The sequence below is a fragment of the Moschus berezovskii genome, chromosome 13 (assembly GCF_049115385.1).
Source record: "Moschus berezovskii isolate FMDL1 chromosome 13, NW_MosBer_1.0, whole genome shotgun sequence".
NCBI classification, from domain to species: domain Eukaryota; kingdom Metazoa; phylum Chordata; class Mammalia; order Artiodactyla; family Moschidae; genus Moschus; species Moschus berezovskii.
In genome coordinates, this window is record NC_142472.1 from 91,114,197 (window position 1) to 91,135,697 (window position 21,501).

At 37.1% G+C, this 21,501-nt stretch overlaps 3 pseudogenes; all 3 read left to right on the forward strand.

Moving 5' to 3' along the window:
* The first annotated feature begins 1,478 nt into the window (after positions 1-1,478).
* Positions 1,479-2,408, forward strand: LOC148775895 (olfactory receptor 5I1-like; annotated as a pseudogene).
* Positions 2,409-6,628: 4,220 nt separating this feature from the next.
* On the forward strand, positions 6,629-9,463 carry LOC148775896 (olfactory receptor 5W2-like; annotated as a pseudogene).
* An 8,683-nt stretch (positions 9,464-18,146) lies between these two features.
* On the forward strand, positions 18,147-19,063 carry LOC148775897 (olfactory receptor 5W2-like; annotated as a pseudogene).
* The last annotated feature ends 2,438 nt before the right edge of the window (positions 19,064-21,501 follow it).

Consider the following 21,501-nt stretch of genomic DNA (forward strand, 5'->3'; position numbering starts at 1 on the left):
AAAAAGCAGAGACATTACTTTGCCAACAAAGGTCCGTCTATTCAAGGCTATGGTTTTTCCAGTGGTCATGTATGGATGTGAGAGTTGGACTGTGAATAAAGCTGATCGCCGAAGAATTGATGCTTTTGAACTGTGGTGTTGGAGAAGGGTCTTGAGAGTCCCTTGGACTGCAAGGAGATCCAACCAGTCCATTCTAAAGGAGATCAGTCCTGGGTGTTCATTGGAAGGACTGATGCTAAAGCTGAAACTCCAATACTTTGGCCACCTCATGCGATGAATTGACTTACTGGAAAAGACTCTGATGCTGGGAGGGATTAGGGACGGGAGGAGACGAGGATGACAGAGAATGAGATGGCTGGATGGCATCATCAACTCGATGGACATGTGTTTGAGTGAACTCTGGTAGTTGGTTATGGACAGGGAGGCCTAGCCTGCTGTGATTCATGGGGTCGCAAAAAGTCATACACGACTGAGCGACTGAACTGAACTGAAGTAATCCTTCAAGGTTACAATAAGAAGAATTATATTTCAAAATCATGTTCAAATTCTCCTTGCTTCCAGAAAATTTCTGAAATTACAGAAACAAAAATTGACAAAATTCTTAGCCTCAACAGCCTAAATTATACTAGGATAAAAATTAAACGCAGCTATTTGTGTTTGCTCACATATATAATTAGTGAGGAGGCTATATAGAGTGATTTTTAAAGATGAGAAGTTAATACTCATTTTTTGCCCACTTTACTCAGTCATCTAATATTTATGCTGTGCTTAAAGAAGCCAAGAATGATAAAGAATGCCAAAGAGAAAAGCAGTTAATTACTTTAATCTCCTTGATTTAGTATCTTGACTGGATTTAAGGACTTGACTTAAACTTTTCCCTGTCTAAAACATGCTCTCAGCTGATGTTTATTAACATTTGCTTTCATTTCACTAGTATCATTTTTGTTTTTAATTTTTATATAGCTGAAGTACATTTCATTGCATCACTGATCACAGTCAAGAGTACAACACACTACTATCTATTAAATACTGGACAGAGGAGTACATTGTTCTAGAGTTATAATTGCAAGATGTACTCAAGTTATCACACTTTTAATAACAGATATAATTTTCCTCTTATCATCATTTCATTTATTGCTTCATTATTCATTTATCCTCTGTATTAGCTATAGTACTGTACTTGAAAATTAAAAAAGTAAGAAATATGAGATGTTATCTGCACATATCTGTCCAGTGGAAGAACTAGCTATTAATCAAACAAATAAAATAAAACTATCAACCATGAGATAAAGCTACTAAATTTTGAAATATGTTTCTCAGAATTTATATTTGGAAGATTTGGTCTGGGACTCTTGACTTGATAGCTTGTTTGTTTGTTGAAATAATAAAATAACCTTATAATTATATCTAATTTTTTGCTGTATCAACATAGCATCTTAGGATGTTAGAATTCTCCTAAGAAGAAAACAGCACAGAATATGGACTTCTTAGATGGAAGCTATTCCTTGGTTACTGAGTTTATTCTGTTAGGGTTTCCAGCTCACCCTGAACTGCAGATTGTCCTGTTCTCCTGTTTCTGACTTTGTACTCTATGATTTTAATGGGGAACATTGGATTGATGATGCTAATCAAGGTTGATCCGCACCTTCAAACACCCATGTATTTTTTCCTTAGTAACCTATCCTTTGTAGACCTTTGCTATTCAGTCATCGTTCCCAAAATGCTTGTCAACTTCCTCTCTCAGAACAAGTCAATTTCCTATCACGGCTGAGCCTTGCAGTTTTATTTCTTCTATACTTTCACAGATCTTGGCTGCCATGGCATATGACCACTATGTTGCCATCTGTAACCCTTTACTGTACATGGGTGTAATGTCTCGGGGCATCTGTATATGGTTGATCGTCTTGTCATACTTTGGAGGAAATATGAGTTCCCTGGTGCACACATCCTTTGTGTTTATTCTGAAATACTGTGATAAAAATGTCATTAATCATTTTTTCTGTGACCTCCCTCCCCTGCTTAAGTTATCGTGCAAAGACACGTCACTTAATGAGTGGCTTCTCTCCACATATGGCAGCTCAGTGGAAATGATCAGGTTCATCATCATCATCATCATCTCCTACTTTTACATTCTCCTCTCAGTCTTAAAGATCCATTCTTCCAGTGGGAGGAAGAAGACCTTCTCTACATCTGCTTCTCTCCTGACATCCGTGGCCATCTACCAGAAAAATCTGCTCTTCATTTACTCACGACCCAGCTACCTGTATTCTCCCAACACTGATAAAATCATCTGAGTGTTCTACACCATCATCATCCCAGTGCTGAATCCCTTGATTTATAGTTTGAGAAACAAAGATGTAAAAGACGCTGCTAAAAAACTCTTAAAACCAAAGATAAATTCCTCCTGAGATATAAGGTTACAGGATTCATCTAAATCCCTGATTACAAAGTCCAGCTGTGTGTATGCTCAGTCGTGTCCAACTCTTTGCGACCCCATGGATTATAGCCCACCAAGTGCTTTTGTCCTTGGAATTATCCAGACAAGAATACTGGAGTGGGTTGCCATTTCCTCCTCCAGTGAATCTTCCCCACCCAGAGATGGAACCTGTATCTCTTGCTCATCCTGCATTGACAGACGGATTCTTTACCCCTGCAATGCCTGGGACAAACTGTAGCTAAGAACCTGCAACAACCTTGCCAGCGCATACACATTTTTCACACAAGCATTTTATCAAACACTTGTTTTCACAGAGCCAAACACATTTCATAGCCCCCAGATAAAAGAAACATTTAAAAGTTTCAAAATTGCTGCAAACTAATAGTTGGAAAACTTTCCAACTATTCAGTTCAGTTTAGTCACTCAGTTGTGCCTGACTCTTTGCAACCCCATGGACTACAGCATGCCAGGCTTCCCTGTCCATCACCAACTCCTGGAGCTTGTTCAAACTCATGTCCATCGAGTTGATGGTGCCATTCAACCATCTCATCCTCTGTCGTCTCTTTCTCCTGCCTTCAATCTTTCCCAGCTATGGGGTCTCTTCCAATGAGTCAGTTCTTCATATCAGGTGACCAAAGTATTGGAGCTTCAGCTTCAGCATCAGTCTTTCCAATGAATATTCTTTTATTATTTACTGGTTTGATCTTCTTACACGCCAAGGGATTCTCAAGAGTCTTCTCCAACATGACAGTTCAAAAGCATCAATTCTTTGGCACTCAGCTTTATTTATGGTTTATATTTCATATCCACGCATGACCACTGGAAAAACTATAGCTTTGACTCGATAGACCTTTGTTGCTAAAGTAATGTCTCTGCTTTTTAATATGCTGTCTAGGTTTGTCATACCTTTTCTTCCATGGAGGAAGCGTCTTTTAATTTCATGGCTGCAGTCACCTTCTGCAGTCATTTTGGAGCCCAAGAAAATAAAGTCTGTCACTTCCAATCATTTGGAGCTGGGAGTTAATTCTAGAACAGATTGTATTAAGTTGTCTTAAAAGATATAGTAAGAACTTCAGAGATTGTGTCTGTGTGTGTTCTCATGTGTAGAATATCTCATTAACAAGATTGCATTTATGAAATTACTGGATTAGGGAGGAAGCCAGATTCCTTTGGTTTCTGTGCTATCTCTTATACCCAACTAGCCAACTGCAGTTTGATCAAGTTATTTTTTCGTCTCAATTGTCTGAGAGGAGAGTATAATGAGGAGAGTATAATACCTACATCAATGACTGCTACATGTTTGACTAAATACTGAGAATCATGCCTGAATCATTTTAAACACTTGATAGATCTTAAATACATCTATTTCTTTAATAAATTAAAATACATAAAGTACAACCAGATAGTATGAGACAGGGGAGCTAGGAAAGCAATAATACCAAATCAAATACCTTTTCTTAAGTGCTGTCCAATAGCAAGTCAAGAACCTTCTATACCCAAGCTAATCCAAATTAATTTGAAAACATTTTCCAAATGACATCTTGTAGACTAAAGGTTAATTGCAAGCAAAGTATTTGTTTTCCTCTCTATCTTTTATTTTTATGTGTGAAAGTACTACTGAAAGTATGGAGCATCCTTCTCTGGTATCAGAAACACAATGAGCTACTAAGCGTATAACCTGTGTCTTCAATGGCCAGTCAACTGATGTGACTTTGGGAAGCACTACAGAGAACATGCACTTGAAGCCTGGACATAAAAGGACATGTATAATTGCAAAATATATTTCTATAACTTATGTTTTTCTGTTTATTGTCATTTTCATCATTATTATTTATTATATCATTATTTAATTGCCATTTATATATCTGTTGGTGAGGTATCTGTTCAAATCCTGTCCCTATTTTTAATTAGGTTGTGTTTTTATTATTTATAAACATTTTTGTATAGTTTAGCTACAAATTCTTTGTTGCAAAAATGTTTCGCTAATATTTTCTTCACTTCATCTATAAATCTAACATTGATCTATATTACATAATAATACATAGCATTACATAAAAATATAAAACATTAAAAATGATTTCATAAAATTATAACGGGAATAATTAATAATCAACAACACATTTTCTCCTCCGCTTATATTCTATTCACACTGCTAAAGCTCTCATTTGCTCTATAACCACTGTCTCAGAATGGCACAGGTTAAATAACTGGGCTGTATTCTGTTATTCTTCATACTGACCATGGTCAGACAGTATTGTACCATACAGCATCCTATGGAGAGAGGAGCCTGGTGGGCTACAGTCCAGGGGGGGTCTCAAAACAACAACAACAACCAAGTATAGACATTAGTTTGAAGGTTGCTTTATTTCAAAAGTAGTTGAGGTTCCATCTTACAAGTAACAACCTATGAAAAACTGAACTTCATATAAACAATATGCCATATTTTTTAGGTCTAAAAAATATACATATCACTCATATTCCAATTTTCACATATTATCCAAGACACACACACATGGAAACATGTGACACACATATATATATATTTTTTAATTGGAGGCACATTATTGTATTGGTTTTGCCATACATTGACATGAATCTGCCCCATGACACACATTATAAATGCATGCAAACATAATGGAGATAAGTCTATATATTTCAGAAACAATTGAAAGTGAAAGTCACTCAGTCATGTCTGACTCTTTGTGATCCCATGAACTATACAGTCCATGGAATTCTCCAGACTAGAATACTGGAGTGGATAGCTAGTTCCTTCTCCAAGAGATCATTCCCAACCCAGGGATCAAACCCAGGTCTCCCTCATTGCAGGCAGATTCTTTACCATCTGAGCTACGAGGGAAGGCCACAGCATTTATTATCACTCATCTCACTTCCATTATATAAAGAAAAAGTCTTTTTTATATTTCACAGGAGTGGGTAGCTGTTCTTTTCTCCATGGGGTCTTCCCAACTCAGGGACTGAACTCAGATCTCCCACATTACAGGTAGATTCTTTACCATATGAGCCACCAGGGAAGTGCAAGAATATTGGAGTGGGTAGCCTACCCATTCTTCAGGGATCTTCCTGGTATAGGAATCGAACCAGGGTCTCCTGTATTGCAGGCTGATTCTTTACCAGCTGAGCTAAGGGTAGCTCAAGAGATAAAAATATATGTGTTAAATAAGTTCATAGAAATGTTTCCCTTCCATGAGTAAAGAGATTCTTTCTTTGGCACCAGACAATTCCCACAGAAAGGTAATTAATATTATGACAAAACACATCTAGAGAACTGTTCATTAATACTTGTTTAATGTCTCACCAAATACTGAACATAACATAAACCAAAACCAGAATCATAATTATTTTATTATGATCAATCCATGATATGCTCATTATTTCTGGAACTGATACAGATACTCTTAAAACAATCATGGTTTTGAGAAATATTAAAATTGTTATCTTGGTTTGTATCTGCCGGTGCCAGCCGGCAAAGAGAACAGGTCCGGATCGCAATGACATAGAAGCCTGAGAAAATAATTAAGGAGTAAAGAATGGGGTTGAGAGGACTGAATGCTTGTGAGGCAAATCAGCGACTTTATTGAAAAGCGCCAGGGTTTTTATACAAAGTAGACAGGGAACAGGGTACATAAAAATACCAAGTCATTTACCAGGTTAGTTATTGCATCTATAGAAGATTACAAAGGCTTGTTTGCTTTCTAAGACAAGCTTGGCATTTAGACTAATGCTCACGAGATAAGAAAAACTAGTCAGCAGGCCATAAAGATTAGGGGGTACGTTCTTCATCTATTTTAAGAGATAAGGAAAACAAACCTACATAAATCTGTGGGAATAAACAAGAAACCTAGCAAAGGATTATTTGCTCTGTTTTTCTCAAGGAATAACAAATAAGGCCTGGTAAACGTTTTATGACTCTCTTAAGGGGTGGTGGGACAGGGAACAGCACTTACAAGGCATTCCCAGGGCCAATATTTGGGGCCTTGTTCAGTCCGGCTCCCCGCATGTATCCACATGAATATTCATAGAAAACGCTTAGTCCTGATGCTTACAGCCAGGCATCTCTAACATTAGAGTCTCATCCATATTACTTTGAAGAGGAGAAGACAGGTAAATTAATCAAATGTATTCTCTGAAGTAAAGAAAGGAAGGTTCAGAGACAAGATTGTAGAAAGTAACATGCCTCACAAATTACATTTAGATGTTCAGTTTCTCAACGTTCTACACCAGGTATTTGTTTTTATTGAGCAATAACAGTTATGCCTTTTTCAAGAGTGGGTGCATGAATGTATAATTTTCTGAATATGAAGACAATTGCAGGTAGAATTGTGTTCTATCTTACGATATATTGCAGATGTGCAGAAGTGTTACACATCCCTTTGTCCTTTTCTTGATCATTTTCTGAAAGCTTAGACAAGAACAAAGAAAAATGGATGGAGTTGCTCCTCCATGACTGGATTCATTTTCTTGGGAATTACTGATAACACCAAGGACAAAGTGACCATATTTACCATGGTTCTAATTGTTTATCTCAGTGGCCACTTGGCAAATCTTGGGATGACATTCCTGATTAAGATGGATCCTCAGCTGCACACACCCGTGTACTTTTGCCTCGGTCACCTCTCCTTCTGTGTCCTCTACTATTCCACTGCAATTTACCCCAAGATGATCGTGGACCTATTTTCCAAGAATGAAGTAATTCCCTCCTATGGCTGTGATCTGCAATTCTTGGTATTCTGTACCTTTGCAGATTCTGAGTGTCTCCTGCTGGCCGTGATGGCCTATGACCGGTACAAGGCCATCAGCAGCCCCTCGCTGTATGCTGTCAGCATGTCCAGCGGGGTGTGCTCCAAGGCTGGGGTTTAGCTGGTGGGAATGGCAGATGCTCTGATACACACGACATTATCATTCCGCTTATGTTTCTGTGGGTCAATTGTGATTAAACATTTTTTGTGTGATGTTCCTCCTCTCCTATTTCTATCTTGTTCAGATATCAATGAATTAGTGATATTCACCGTTTTTGGCTTCACTGAACTGAGTACCATTTCGGGAGTCCTTGTCTCTTATTGTTATATCATCCTTTCATTCTTGAAGATCCACTCTGCTGAGAGGAAATTCAAAGCTTTTTCCACCTGCACCGTTCACCTAACTGCTGTGGCAATCTTCCAGGGAACTCTGGAATGTATTTCAGCTCTTCATGTATTTCAGGCCAAGTTCTTCCTACTCTCTAGATCAAGACAAAATGTCCTTTTGTCCTTTTTGCATTTTTAAATATCTATATCACATGCATGTGCACACACCCACACACATATATAGTACTTGTTTAATTTAAAAAGTATATGACATAACACATGAGAAACATAAATTTCTCAGATTCCTAAATAAAGAAGTATTTAGATTAAACCTCAATCCTAAAATATATTACAGTTCCCCTCATAAGTCTGCTTAGTGTGTGTCCAGAATTTAAATGTGCCACTGTTTTTAAAAAACTTTGGACTTTACTAATTAAGTTAATTTTTGTTTCACTTTTTCATTCAAATGTTATTTCAATTTCCCTAAGACTTATTGTGCATTTACTGAGCATTTTCAACACTTATTTCCTTTATATGTTATAGTACATCTTGTAGATTCTGTACTAAAAGTTGTTAGTGTTAATATTAAACATTAAGGAAACAAAGTCAAGTAATTCATAATAAGACTTAAAATCATCATGAAATAAAAATTGAGGGCTGTAAATCCAAAAGCAAAATGTCTAGAACTATTGCAAAAGATATATATATACACACACACACATATATATGTATGTGTATACACATGTGCGCTGTGTTGTGCCTGATTCTTTGCTACCCCATGGACTGTAGCCCACCAGGCTCCTCTGCCCATGGGGATTCTCCAGTCAAGAATACTGGAGTGGATTGCCATGCCCTCCTCTAGGGAATCTTCCCAACCTAGGATCAAACCCAGGTTTCCCACATTGCAGGCAGATTCTTTACCATCTGAGCCTCCAGGGAAGCACAAGAATACTCAGGTGTGGGGGGGAGGGGTAGCCTATCGCCACTCCAGCGGAACTTCCTGATGCAGGAATCAAACCAGGGTCTCCCTCGTTGCAGGCAGATTCTTTACCAGCTGAGATACCAGGGAAGCCCATATGCATATAGTTGTGCATATATATATACACAAATATATATGGTATATACTAAACCCTGGAGAAGGAAATGGCAACCCACTCCAGTGTTCTTGCCTGGAGAATCCCAGGGACGGGGGAGCCTGGTGGGCTTCCGTCTATGGGGTCACACAGAGTCGGACACGACTGAAGTGACTTAGCAGCAGTAGCAGTAGCATACTAAACCCTCAGTTAATTTTGTGTAACTGTGATATAATTAGCACTAACAAACACTTAAAATGTTGTTTGCTAGTTTTGATTTATTACATATTTGCTTATTTTACAATTTTATGTCACCAGACAATAATCAGTGTTTGGATAACAGAGATGGGATTCTCAATCCTTTAGTAAAGAATGCTCATAAATCATATATATATATGTATGTTAATATTTGTGTGCATGTTTGTATGTTGTTACTTCTGTTTCACTTATGTCTGATTCTTTGCAACACAGTGGACTGTAGACATCCAGGCTCTTCTGTCCATGGGATTCTCCAAGCAAGAATACTGAAGTGGGTAGCCATGCCCTCCTCTATGGCATCTTCTCAATCCAGTAATCAAACTCCATGTCTCATGTTTCCTGCATTGGCAGGTGGGTTCTTTACCACTAGTGCCACCTAGGAAGCCTATGTTAATACATGTACGTTCATGCATACACATATATATTTAAAGCATAATTGAATATACATATTGTTTACACATGTATACAACAGTATTTGCAGGGGGGGAATGTATGTGAATTAGTTGTGGACAATAATAATGGATCCATAAAGACATGCATAATAATTACATTAGAAATAAACAGCTATAAGTTATTGACATTTACCTTTGTTCTTGTTTCCTGAAGGTTAAGCACTGAATCAGTTTGTTGAGAAAGTGAAGATATGGCCATATATTTGAAGGACCATAAGCTACGGAAAGACTGTTGATTATCCTTTAAAATTTTAAAAGCTAAAAGCCAATGATTGTCTTAAATTTCCTAGTTGCCATTCTAAAATATCCTTATGGGAATGTATTTCAGAATGGAAGTAAAGTCGAAGAACTTACTCTGTTATTCAAAATGTTGTTTGTGAGACTTTATGGCATATTGGGCTTCCCAGATGTCTCAGTTGTAAAGAATCTGCCTGCCGATGTAGGAGATGCAGGAGACATGGGTTTGATCCTTGGGTCAGGAATTCCACCCCGGAGGAAGAAATCATAACCCTCTCCAATATTTTTTCTTGGAGAATCCCATGAAAAGAGGAGTCTGGCAGGCTATAGTCCATAGCGTTGCAAAGAGTCAAACATGACTGAGCTCACATACATGTATGGCATATTAGGAAAAATTCTCATGGTGGAAAAATACTGCAAAGAATTCTTATTTTAGATAAAAGACTTATAGGTTTCTAATCCTAGCATATTTTATCATTTTATCAAACTCTTTTGGAACTGTTGCCTATAAAAAGCAGCTTGATCAAAGCACTGTCTGAAAATTAAAGTCTAAAAAAAATAGGGCATCAATGGATTGTGATGTAACATTATCTAATTAATCCATCTTCATTCATATGACAGATATTTGTTACATTATCTAAAGACTGATATGACTTGCACATTGGTCCATTTTATTGGATCTAATGTAAGTGATATGAAAACGAAAGAAAATTTGAGCCCATCAATTGATAGCCAAAAATAGAATTGCAGCAAACAACATCTACATAATATCTGGCTTTCATGTCTGGAATTACAGAGGTTAAAGAAGAAATTATGGGAATATTTTTTTAAGGAATTCATAACTCAAGTAGAAGTTTGGACATGGTGTGTAAAGACTCTCCTATAATGAAATTTTACAGAAAAGGGGAGCAACATATTAAAAGGCTCTGATGTATTCTAGCCAGTCTACTTCAGTCTTCATCACTATCTTTCCTTTTCTCCTTCTGATGTATCACCGATCTTGATGGAAAATATGTTTGTTCAAGTGCAGTATTATCAGTGACAGTGGATAATGTGACAATATTATAGTCAAGTTTCCATTCTATAGTCCCTTTCTTCATCCTTGAATTTAAATTCTTAACGGTAAATGTGGCATGATGATAGACTAGGTTACCTATACAACACAGAGAAGAGGGAGATGCATAGTGGTCATAGGCTGTAGAACCACATTTGATAGGAAGAGAGCAGTAGTAATATTCAATAAACCAATACATAAGAGGGTTTCTGTTTAAGCTGGAGGGAGTGATGTTTAACCTCACTGGAAATCTCTCTCCCTAGTTAGAAACATGCTCTGGACCAGGTAGCGATGCCACTCTAAATGGAACTCATCACTCTTCCTTTCTATCCCTCGGATCCCCCTGTGTAAAATGGGGACTTCAGCCAGATTACCTGTAAGGTCCTTTCCAGATGATACAATCTGCCTCTATAAAACATGACTCTATTTCTATGTAAAGCCATCCCTATTATTGGAACAGACTTGAAAAATGGAAGAAAAATGAGTCACTTCAGCACTTCATGTTCACACAAAGAATTGTGTGGCCTGTTATTCAAATTCAGAATCTCATAGATTCCTCATAAAAGTAGATATTCAAACTTACTAGTGCTCAGGTAAATAAAACTGAAACAAAAAGTAAAGTTATACTGTATCATCTACAGAATGGCAGAATATAAGCAATTGAAATATCAACTACTCCTGAAGTTGTGAAGCACCATGGACTTCACATATTGATAGTAGATGGAAAATTGCTGCTGCACTTGGTAAAACTCCATAGTTGAGTCTTCTAATGCTGGCTGTACAAATGTCCTAGGACCAAAAATACCATGCCTGGAATTATGCCCAGGAGGGAAGAATGAGTATCTTCACTAAAAGACATGTACAGAAATATTCACCATAGTAGTATTTGAAATACTATAACACTGAAAATAACTAAATTTTTCCCCAGTACATTAGTATAGGACTTGACAAGCTTTTCTTTAAAGTATATTTTAGGGTTTGTAGGCCATAAAATCTTAGCCACACCTAAACAGTTTTTTTGCTATATCCCGAAAGCAACCATCTGTATTCACTTATAAATGGTATGTCTCAGCTTAGGTAAAATGTACTGACTCCTGCTCTGGATTAGGTAAATAACTTTATGGTAGTTTTGTATCTTGAAACAGTAGACTGCAATGTAGATGAATGAACTGCCTCTGCATACAACAACATGTGGAGAAATTTCACAAACATAATACTGAGCGAAAGAAGCCAGACATAGCAGTGTAAAGGCAAAATGATTTCCCTGGTATATACCTCAAAAATAAACAAGCTAAGTGGTATATTGTATTGAACATTAATTTGTGATGGGTGTGGGTAAAATTGCCAAGAAGCAACAAATTAATTTTTGGGGGGTCTGATTATAGTTTCATTTCTGAAAATGTACTTGCAGTGTACTTTTTTAGGTGAAAATTTCTATATGTATATTAGACTGATTTTCATTAAGCAAAGTAGATGCAATGAGAAATGGTAAGAAATCTTATTTGTATTTTTTAATCGAAAGGCCTATTGTACAAAATGAATGTTCAGTGTACATATGTGATTTTAGTGTAATGTATAATTCCACTGAGTATCTCAGTGCAGTATTCATTTTTATGTTATTATAAATGCTGCCTTGCTTACAGAAAAACACTGTCTTTATTCACACACTGGCTCTCCCAGTCATTCTCTTAGCTGCAGTGAGACATAATGTATTTAGTACTGCATCATCCAATGAACTGTGTCATAGTACTCCAGGTTTGAGGAACAGAAACTACATTCTGAAAAAAGTAATTTTCTCCTCAATACACATTTGTCAATAGAGAACTTGTCTTAATGTTACCAGGGGTACCAGGAAAATCCTAGAGAATTTTTTCCCACTTGCTTATATATGAGGAAGACATTTTCTTCTAAAGACATGTTTTTCAATTATTTAAGATCTCCATTTTTAATGAAACACAAATCCCATTGGGAGATACTTTATGTTACCCAATTTAAAATAATAATTTATCTACCCAAACTTGGGTTTAATTTGTTGGGTGAGAGTAGATTGAAAAGTTGTAGTCAACATGGTCTTGATAACAGCACTGTTAAAAAGCTAAAGCTGGGTTCTGGATGAACGAAATGCAACAAAAGGGATTTTTCCCAGAAGATAAGAATGTAGTTGAGGGGAAAACTAAAATGCATAGTAGAATGAGATGACTAAAACAATTCTGTATATACCATATGTGTGACAGTGAAGTAAATAATGATAATATAACTCTTTTGTAAGACAAATGCATCAGTTTCTTGATTTTAGTGAGAAATTATTAACAGTTATGTGGTTTGATCTTTGCCTTCAAAATATCTCCATAGAGTACTGTACTTGATACCTTAGTATTGATGTGATTTGACTTCCCTAGTGGCTCAGTGGTAATGAATCTGCCTGCTAATACATGAGACACAGGTTTGATCCCTGGGAGAAGATTCCCTGGAGAAGAAAAAGGCAATCCACTTCAGTATTCTAGCTTGAGAAATCCCAAGGACAGAGGAGCCTGGTGAGCTACAGTCCATGGGGTCATGAAAGACTCAGACATGACATAATGACTAAAATAATAAACAACATTTGGGATTATTATACCAAGAATGGGAATAACAATTAAATAAGCAACATAATTTTTCACTAGGTATCTTTTCCCCCAAATTAAAAATGGACTATTAAATGAACTTTAACCTGCTGAATTTCGTAGTTTTAGAGAAAATAATGTAGATGAGAGCAAGAAACAAATAAAAGAAGCAATCAGAAAAGGAACACAAACATCTGTGACTCTGTTTCTGTTTTGTAAAAATGTTGCTTGTACCATATTCTAGATTTCACATATAAGTGCTATCTTATGATATGTATCTTTCTCTGTCTGACTTACTTCTCTCAATATGAAAATATCTGGATCCATTTGTGGACCTATGCTGCAAAAGGCATTCTCTCTCTGTCAGATAAATAGATGGTTTTCAAAGACTTTCTTCAATCTTTATATATATATATGCAATTTCCCTGGTAGCTCAGATGGTAAAGAATCTGCCTGCACTGCAGGAGACCCTGGTTCAATTCCTGGGTGAGAAGATCCCCTGGAGAAGGGATTGACTAACCACTCCCATATTCTTACCTGGAGAATTCCATGGACAGAGGAGCCTGGTGGGCTACAGTCCATGAGGTCACAGAGAGTCAGACATGACTGAGTGACTAAGCACAGCACACTTAAAATTTGTTTCTCTGATTTATTTCCCCACACGGTTCCTGTTATCTCTTACTACATAAAACTGTATTTCAAACCTAAATAACTTAAAAGAATGACCACTGACTCATTATCTTGTTTTTTTTTTTTTTCTCATGTTAACTGAGGATACATGAAATATTCATGGAAAGATGGTTAGACTGCAAGGTCTTTCATTACTGCACAGGATGTAAATGACTAGCAAGATAGACACAAATTCTCCTCTTCCCAGTCCATGTTATCTCAGAATTTGTCAAATCTGTTATTCAGAAGATTTGTCAGACTTTCTTTACTGTAGGTATGACTTTTAGATATTGTCTTCTTAAAGGCTAGACTCAGAAGTGACTTACAATATTTCTGACCATTTTTGTTCATTAGAGCAGGTAAAGTATGGCAAAAATTCAAAAGAAAGATAAAGAGGTACTGTATATCTAAGGAAAATATGTGAAAAGTGTACAATTTGCTTTATTCTTCCCAAACTATCAATGAGCTCATTGTAGAACTTTGTTAACTTCTAAGTTCAGTTCAGTTCAGTCGCTCAGTCATATCCGACTCTTTGCAACACCATGAATCACAGCATGCCAGGCCTCCCTGTCCATCACCAGCTCCCGGAGTTCACACAAACTCATGTCCATCGAGTCGGTGATGCCATCCAGGCATCTCATTTTCTGTCCTCCCCTTCTCCTCCCACCCCCAATCCCTCCCAGCATCAGACACTTTTCCAGTGAGTCAACTAGTCGCATGAGGTGGCCAAAGTATTGGAATTTCAGCTTTAGCATCAGTCCTTCCAATGAACCCCCAGGATTGATCTCCTTTAGAATGGACTGGTTGGATTTCCTTGCAGTCCAAGGGACTCTCAAAAGTCTTCTCCATCACCACAGTTCAAAAGCATCAATTCTTTGGCGATCAGCTTTCTTCACAGTCGAACTCTAACATACATACATAACCACTGGAAAAACTATAGCCTTGACTAGACAGACCTTTGTTGGCAAAGTAATGTCTCTGCTTTTTAATATGCTATCTAGGTTGGTCATAATTTTCTTTCCAAGGAGTAAGCGTCTTTTAATTTACTGCCTGCAGTCATCATCCACAGTGATTTTGGAGCCCAAAAAAATAAAGTCTGTCACTGTTTCTATTGTTTCCCCATCTATTTCCCATGAAGTAATGGCACCAGATGCCATGATCTTTGTTTTCTGAATGCAGAACTTCAAGCCAACCTTTTCACTCTCCTCTTTCACTTTCATCAAGAGTCTCTTTAGTTCCTCTTCACTTTCTGCCATAAGGGTGGTGTCATCTGCATATCTGAAGTGATTGATATTTTTCCCAGCAATTTTGATTCCAGCTTGTGTTTCTTCCAGCCCAGCGTTCCTCATGATGTACTCTGCATATAAGCTAAATAAGCAGGGTGACAATATACAGCCTTAACATACTCTTTTTCCTATTTGGAACCAGTCTGCTCTTCCATGTCCAGTTCTAACGGTTGCTTCCTGCTGACCTGCATACGGGTTTCTCAAGAGGCAGGTCAGGTGGTCTGGTATTCCCATCTCTTTCAGAATTTTCCACAGTTTATTGTGATCCACACAGTCAAAGGCTTTGACATAGTCAATGATGCAGAAACAGATGTTTTTCTGGAAGTCTCTTGCTTTCTCCATGATCCAGCAGATGTTGGCAATTTGATCTCTGGTTCCTCTGCCTTTTCTAAAACCTGCTTGAACATCTGGAAGTTCACGGTTCACATATTGCTGAAGCCTTGCTTGGAGAATTGTGAGCATGACTGTACTAGCATGTGAAATGAGTGCAACTGTGCAGTAGTTTGAGCATTCTTTGGCATTGCATTTCTTTGGGATTGGAATGAAGACTGACCTTTTCCAGTCCTGTGGAATTTCTAAGTACTGATTTGCTTATTAATAGTTTTTTTATGTTATTGTTATTAAATCTGTGAGCAAGTGTGCAGTCACTTCTTAGTTTTGTTGTTCATATATGCAAACAAAGTGCCTTTATGAAGCACTTCTTAAGCAGCACACATATAGAAGGAGAGTGACTGACCCTTTGGTCATTCAGGTCATTGTGAAAGGAAAACTAGTTCTGGGATGCTGGGAAATAGTCCAGTCACATCAGAGATACCAAGTTGTGAGACCAAATTTTAGATTCTTTACCATCTGAGCTCCCAGGAAACACAGTAGTTTAGGAATAAAATGGAACTCTGATGATTTAGAAAAGTAATCATACCTGTGCAATTTTCTAAATAGGTCTTCTTTGGACATATGAGCCATATCTATATTAAAATTCCCCTAACAGTTATGTTTTATTTATTTTATATCACTGATAACAAGAAATAATAATAATTGTTTAGAAAGCCCTACTTTTCATCTTCTTGTACCAGGGAGCTTAGGAAATGCAAAATAAGCATTGATCATATTTCTGAGGCCTTAATTGTAGTAGAGACATTCTCAAATGAACAAAATAAACATAATTAAAAAAAATGCACAATTTAGAGAATGTGAGAGAGTCACAAAAATCAATGAAATATCCCTGGATGATATGTGGTTCGAGGATGGGAATAAGATGATATTTGGTGATGAGGGCTGCCTTAAAAGATAGCACTGGCAGGAATGTTTATAGCTAAATAGAAATAACCCAACGATCATCTAAATGAACAGTGGACCAATAAAATGTGTTATAGCCTGAAAATGAATTACTATTGTGTCACTTAATGAAACAAACTTATATGTTCAAGAATATAGATGAACATTGAAAACAGTATACTCAAGAAGCCTGACAGAATAAAAACACATACTACATGATTCTGTTTATATGCAAGGCCAAGAATAGGAAACCATGCCATATCAGAAAGGAGTGGTTTCCAGGGCTCAGGGAGGGAAGAAAGTGGAATGACAGCTAATAAGCTTGTTGTTTCTTATTGGAGTGATGAAAATATTCTGAAGTAGGTGATAACTGAACAGTCTTGAAAATACACTAAAAGCTAAAGAACAGTATACATTAAAGAAGTGAACTTTATTTTATATGCCTTATAATTTAATAAAAAAGGTAACGCAAAGTATAATAATACTTCAAAATGAGACAGTAAAGGATAGTGTTTCAGAAGCAAAACGACCAATCAAAAGGAGCTGGAAATGATGGAGGGAGAACTTTTTTATTTTTGATTAGGTTTCCTCTTTGACTAGAGAAGGAGATAGTTTCAGGCTAACTGTGAAGCACACCACAAAGAAAATTTGCAGTTTTCATTCTACCATGAATCATTTTGCCAAAAATAGTGAAGCAAAAAAAAACTTAGCCTTTGCTAATTTGTTCCTGAACTCATGTGGGGATATACAGAAGCAGAAATGTAGTTAAGGAAATGTTTGAATAACATCAAAGCCAAAGGACAGTAGCACAGGGATTTAAATCCCAATGAATCTGGTTAAATGAAAAGCCATCTGCCTATTGTTCAGCAAACCAAAATCTGCTTATTTCAGGTAAGTTCCTAGATCCTATCTTAAGAAATGTAAGAGAAAAGACTTAACTTTTTGATTAAAACAGGGGAAAAAACTGTGTAATTGAAGCATTTTATGCTTGGTTACTCACTAAAATCTTCATCTAATGGCTAGAAATAGAAATTTACCCAAGTGAATGTTTTCAAGCATCGAAAATACTTAATCCTAAGTGTTAGAGACTAGCCTCTCTATCATTGGAGTCTCTTCCATATGGTTTTCAAGAGGTGAAAAAAGTTATGTTACTACAGATCTACTCCCTGAGGTTAAAAAAAAAAAGTAAGACTCAGGAAAGAGCTGGTAGAAAATGACAAACCTTGTGGATGGCATCTAGATTTACATCAATCTTTCAAAAGTGTTTTTCTCAAATTCATTTTATTCTTGAAGAATAGAGGGCTATGCCTCTTTAATTTGTGTGCATGACTGCATTTTTTCTGAATATAAAAACACAATTGCAGAAGAAAAAAATATGTTCTGCCTTATGATTTTTTACAGATGTATAGAAGTGCATGGCAGTCCACTTCAGTACTCTGGCCTGGACGGAGGAGCCTGGAGGGCTGCAGTCCATGGGGTCGCTGAGGGTTGGACACGACTGAGCGACTTCACTTTCACTTTTCACTTTCATGCATTGGAGAAGGAAATGGCAACCCACTCCAGTGTTCTTGCCTGGAGAATCCCAGGGACGGGGGAGCCTAGTGGGCTGCCATCTATGGCGTTGCACAGAGTCAGACATGACTGAAGTGACTTAGCAGCAGCAGCAGAAGCGTTACACATGAATGTGCCATTTATTTTTTTGATCAATTTCTCAAGAGTTTATACAAGATCTAAAAAGAATGGAAGGAGAGAATTGCTCCTCTGGGACTGAATTCATTTTCTTGGGAATTACTAATTACATTGTGAAAAAAGTGACCCTGTTTACCATGGTTCTCCTTGTTTATCTCATCAATCTTCTGGCAAACCTTGGAATGATAACCCTGTTTAGGATGGACCCCCAGCTGCACACACCCATGTACCTTTTCCTCAGCCGCCTCTCCTTTCGTGACCTCTGCTATTCCACAGCCATCGGCCCTAAGATGCTGGTGGGCCATTTGCCAAGAACAAGTCAGTCTCTTTCTGTGGCTGTGCTCTGCAAGTCTTGGTGCTGTATACATTCATAGACTGTGAGTGTCTCCTGCTGGCCTTGATGGACTATGATCGGTACAAGGCTGTCAGCAGCCCCTTGCTCTATGCGGTCAGCATGTCCAGCAGGGTGTTCCCCCTGCTTGTGGCCAGGTTTTACCTGGTGGGAATGGCAGATGCTCTGATACACACAACATTGGCATTCCACTTATGCTTCTGTGGGTCAAATGAGATTAACCACTTTTTTTGTGATGTTCGTCCTCTCCTATTGCTATCTTGCTCAGACACACAGGTCAATGAGTTAGTGATATTCACGAATTTTGGCTTCATTGAACTGAATACTATTTCAGGAGTCCTTGTCTCTTATTGTTATATTATCCTATCAGTCTTGAAGATACACTCAGCTGAGGGGAGGTTCAAAGCTTTCTCTACCTGCACCTGCCACCTAACTGCTGTGTCAGTTTTCCAGGGAACTATGCTCTTCATGTATTTCAGACCAAGTTCTTCCTGTTCTCCAGATCAAGACAAAATAACCTCGCTGTTTTACACCCTTGTGATTCCCATGTTGCTGCTGCTGCTGCTGCTGCTAAGTCGCTTCAGTCGTGTCTGACTCTGTGCGACCCCATAGACAGCAGCCCACCAGGCGCTCCCCCGTCCCTGGGATTCTCCAGGCAAGAACACTGAAGTGGATTGCCATTTCCTTCTCCAATGCAGGAAGGTGAAAAGTCAAAGTGAAGTCGCTCAGTCGTGTCTTGACTCTTTAGCGACCCCATGGACTGCAGGCTACCGGGCTCCCCCATCCATGGGAGTTTCCAGGCAAGAGTACTGGAGTGGGGTGCCACTGCCTTCTCCAAAATATTTATGTTAGGTGTATGTGAATAAACATGCATCCACACAGATAAAGTGACAGACGGTTTATTAAAATTATATGGTAGAATACATGACAAACATAATTTTTCAATTTCTTAAAGTAGTATTACACTTAATCTCAATCTTAAATCTATTACTGTTCCTCTCACATGTCATGTTTAATTATCTTTCCAGAATTTGTACATGGAATTTAGTTTAAAAGAAAAACATTTCTGATTTTTCCATTATGCTAATTTTTGTTTAGTTTTTATTCAAACATTGCTTCAATTATGCTGAGACTTATTGTGCATTTACTCAGTGATCTTTGAGCATGTAGATTCTTTATATACTATAGTGCATTCTGCAGTTTAAATACTACTAAAAATAAGCTAAAACAAATAACATATTAACTAAGTGGTCAAGTATCTCATTATAACCTCAAATTCATCATGAAATAATACATACAGAGCTATAATTCCAAAGCAAAAATATCTAAATATAGTCCAAAATAAAATAATCTTTGAATAGAGATATTCAGTCAAATCTAAATAAGACTCAATTTGAGAAGTGAAAGGATAGTACATAGAGGATTTGGCAGTTATTCAGGTTGTGAAATATACAAGCCCATGTTTATTAGAAAAAGTCATATTTGCTATAACATAGAAGAACCGTGAAGGCAACATACTAAGTGAAATAATCCATAGAGAGGAAGATAAGTACTGCATGATCTTACATATAGATAAGAGTCTAAAAGGTAAAACAGAGCATCTCCCTGGCAGTCCAGTGAATAGGACTTGGTGCTTTCAATGCCCAGGCCTGGGTTTGATCCCTGGTCAGCGAACTAAGATCCTTGTAAGCATTGTGGTGCAGCCAAAGTAAATAAATAAATTTCACAGAAGTGGAGAGTAGATTGGTTGTTGCTAAGGACTGAAAGATAGGAGAAAAGGGTGATGTTGGTCACAGTGCACAAATTTTCTATTATTTATTGAACAAGTTTAGGGGATTTAATCTACATGATGACTCCAGTTAACAATACTGGATTATAAACCTGAAATTTGCTAAAAGAGTAGATTTTAACTGTCCTCACCATATACACACTCAAAATGGTAACTATGTGAGGTTATGCATGTATTAATTAACCTTATTGTGATAATCATTTCACAAAGTATACATATACCACTTCATCACATTGTATACCTTGTAACTATATGTGGTATCTATCAATTATATTTGAGGTAGCTACATTTAAAAATGAGAAGGAAAGAAGTCTAAAGATTAGATTATAAAGCCCTATGGAAGGTATAGAAAGAGACTTGTTGAGATGCAATATTGTGTTTTTGTTATCAACTATCAATTCTTCTGCACTTCGTCCAAGTTGACTTTCCTTCCTTCTCTCTCACTTTCAGCCGTAAGTGCCCCTTTTTTGTCTCTTTGTGGTTCACAAACACCCACTTACCTAAAGCATTGTTTTATATCACACTGTTTGTGCTCATTCTTTGGTAAAGAACAAAGCATTCCATCCTTGTTAACCAAAGCACTGAAAGTTGCCTGAAGCATAAAATAAGCAAATATATATTAACCTAAAAACACTAGATAACCTTTTTTGGCTATTACTTATATCTCAGAAACACAAAATTAACTGAGAGCTTGCTAAGTGTCTTAAAAAATAAAGATATATATCACAATATGCAGGTGGATTCTTTACCAGCTGAGCCCCCAGGGAAGCCCTATATTTCACAATATAGTATAACTATTGTATGCATATAACAACAGTTTGGGGAAGGTGCAGAGATGGTTGTGGACAAAAAGTTAACAGACTTTTATGAAGACATACATATTTATTAATTGCACTAGATATAAGAAATTATAAATTCTTGATATTTGTTGCTTCATATACCTTGAATCTGGTTTCCTGAAGACTAAAGCACAGAAAGTGAGGATACAAACATATATTTGAAATACCATAAAGTACTGAAGAACACTTAGTTATCCATTAAAGGTGTAAGGTTAAAAGACCTCTGATAGTCTTAAATTTTTTAGATGTCATTGTAAAATATCCATATGTGAAAATATTTCAGAATGGAAATATAAAGCCTACAAAATTCCTTTGTTATTCAGAGTGGTATTTGTGAAACACTATAGCATGTTTAAAAGAGTTCTCATGGTGGAAACACCTTAGAATAACTGTATAATATAAAA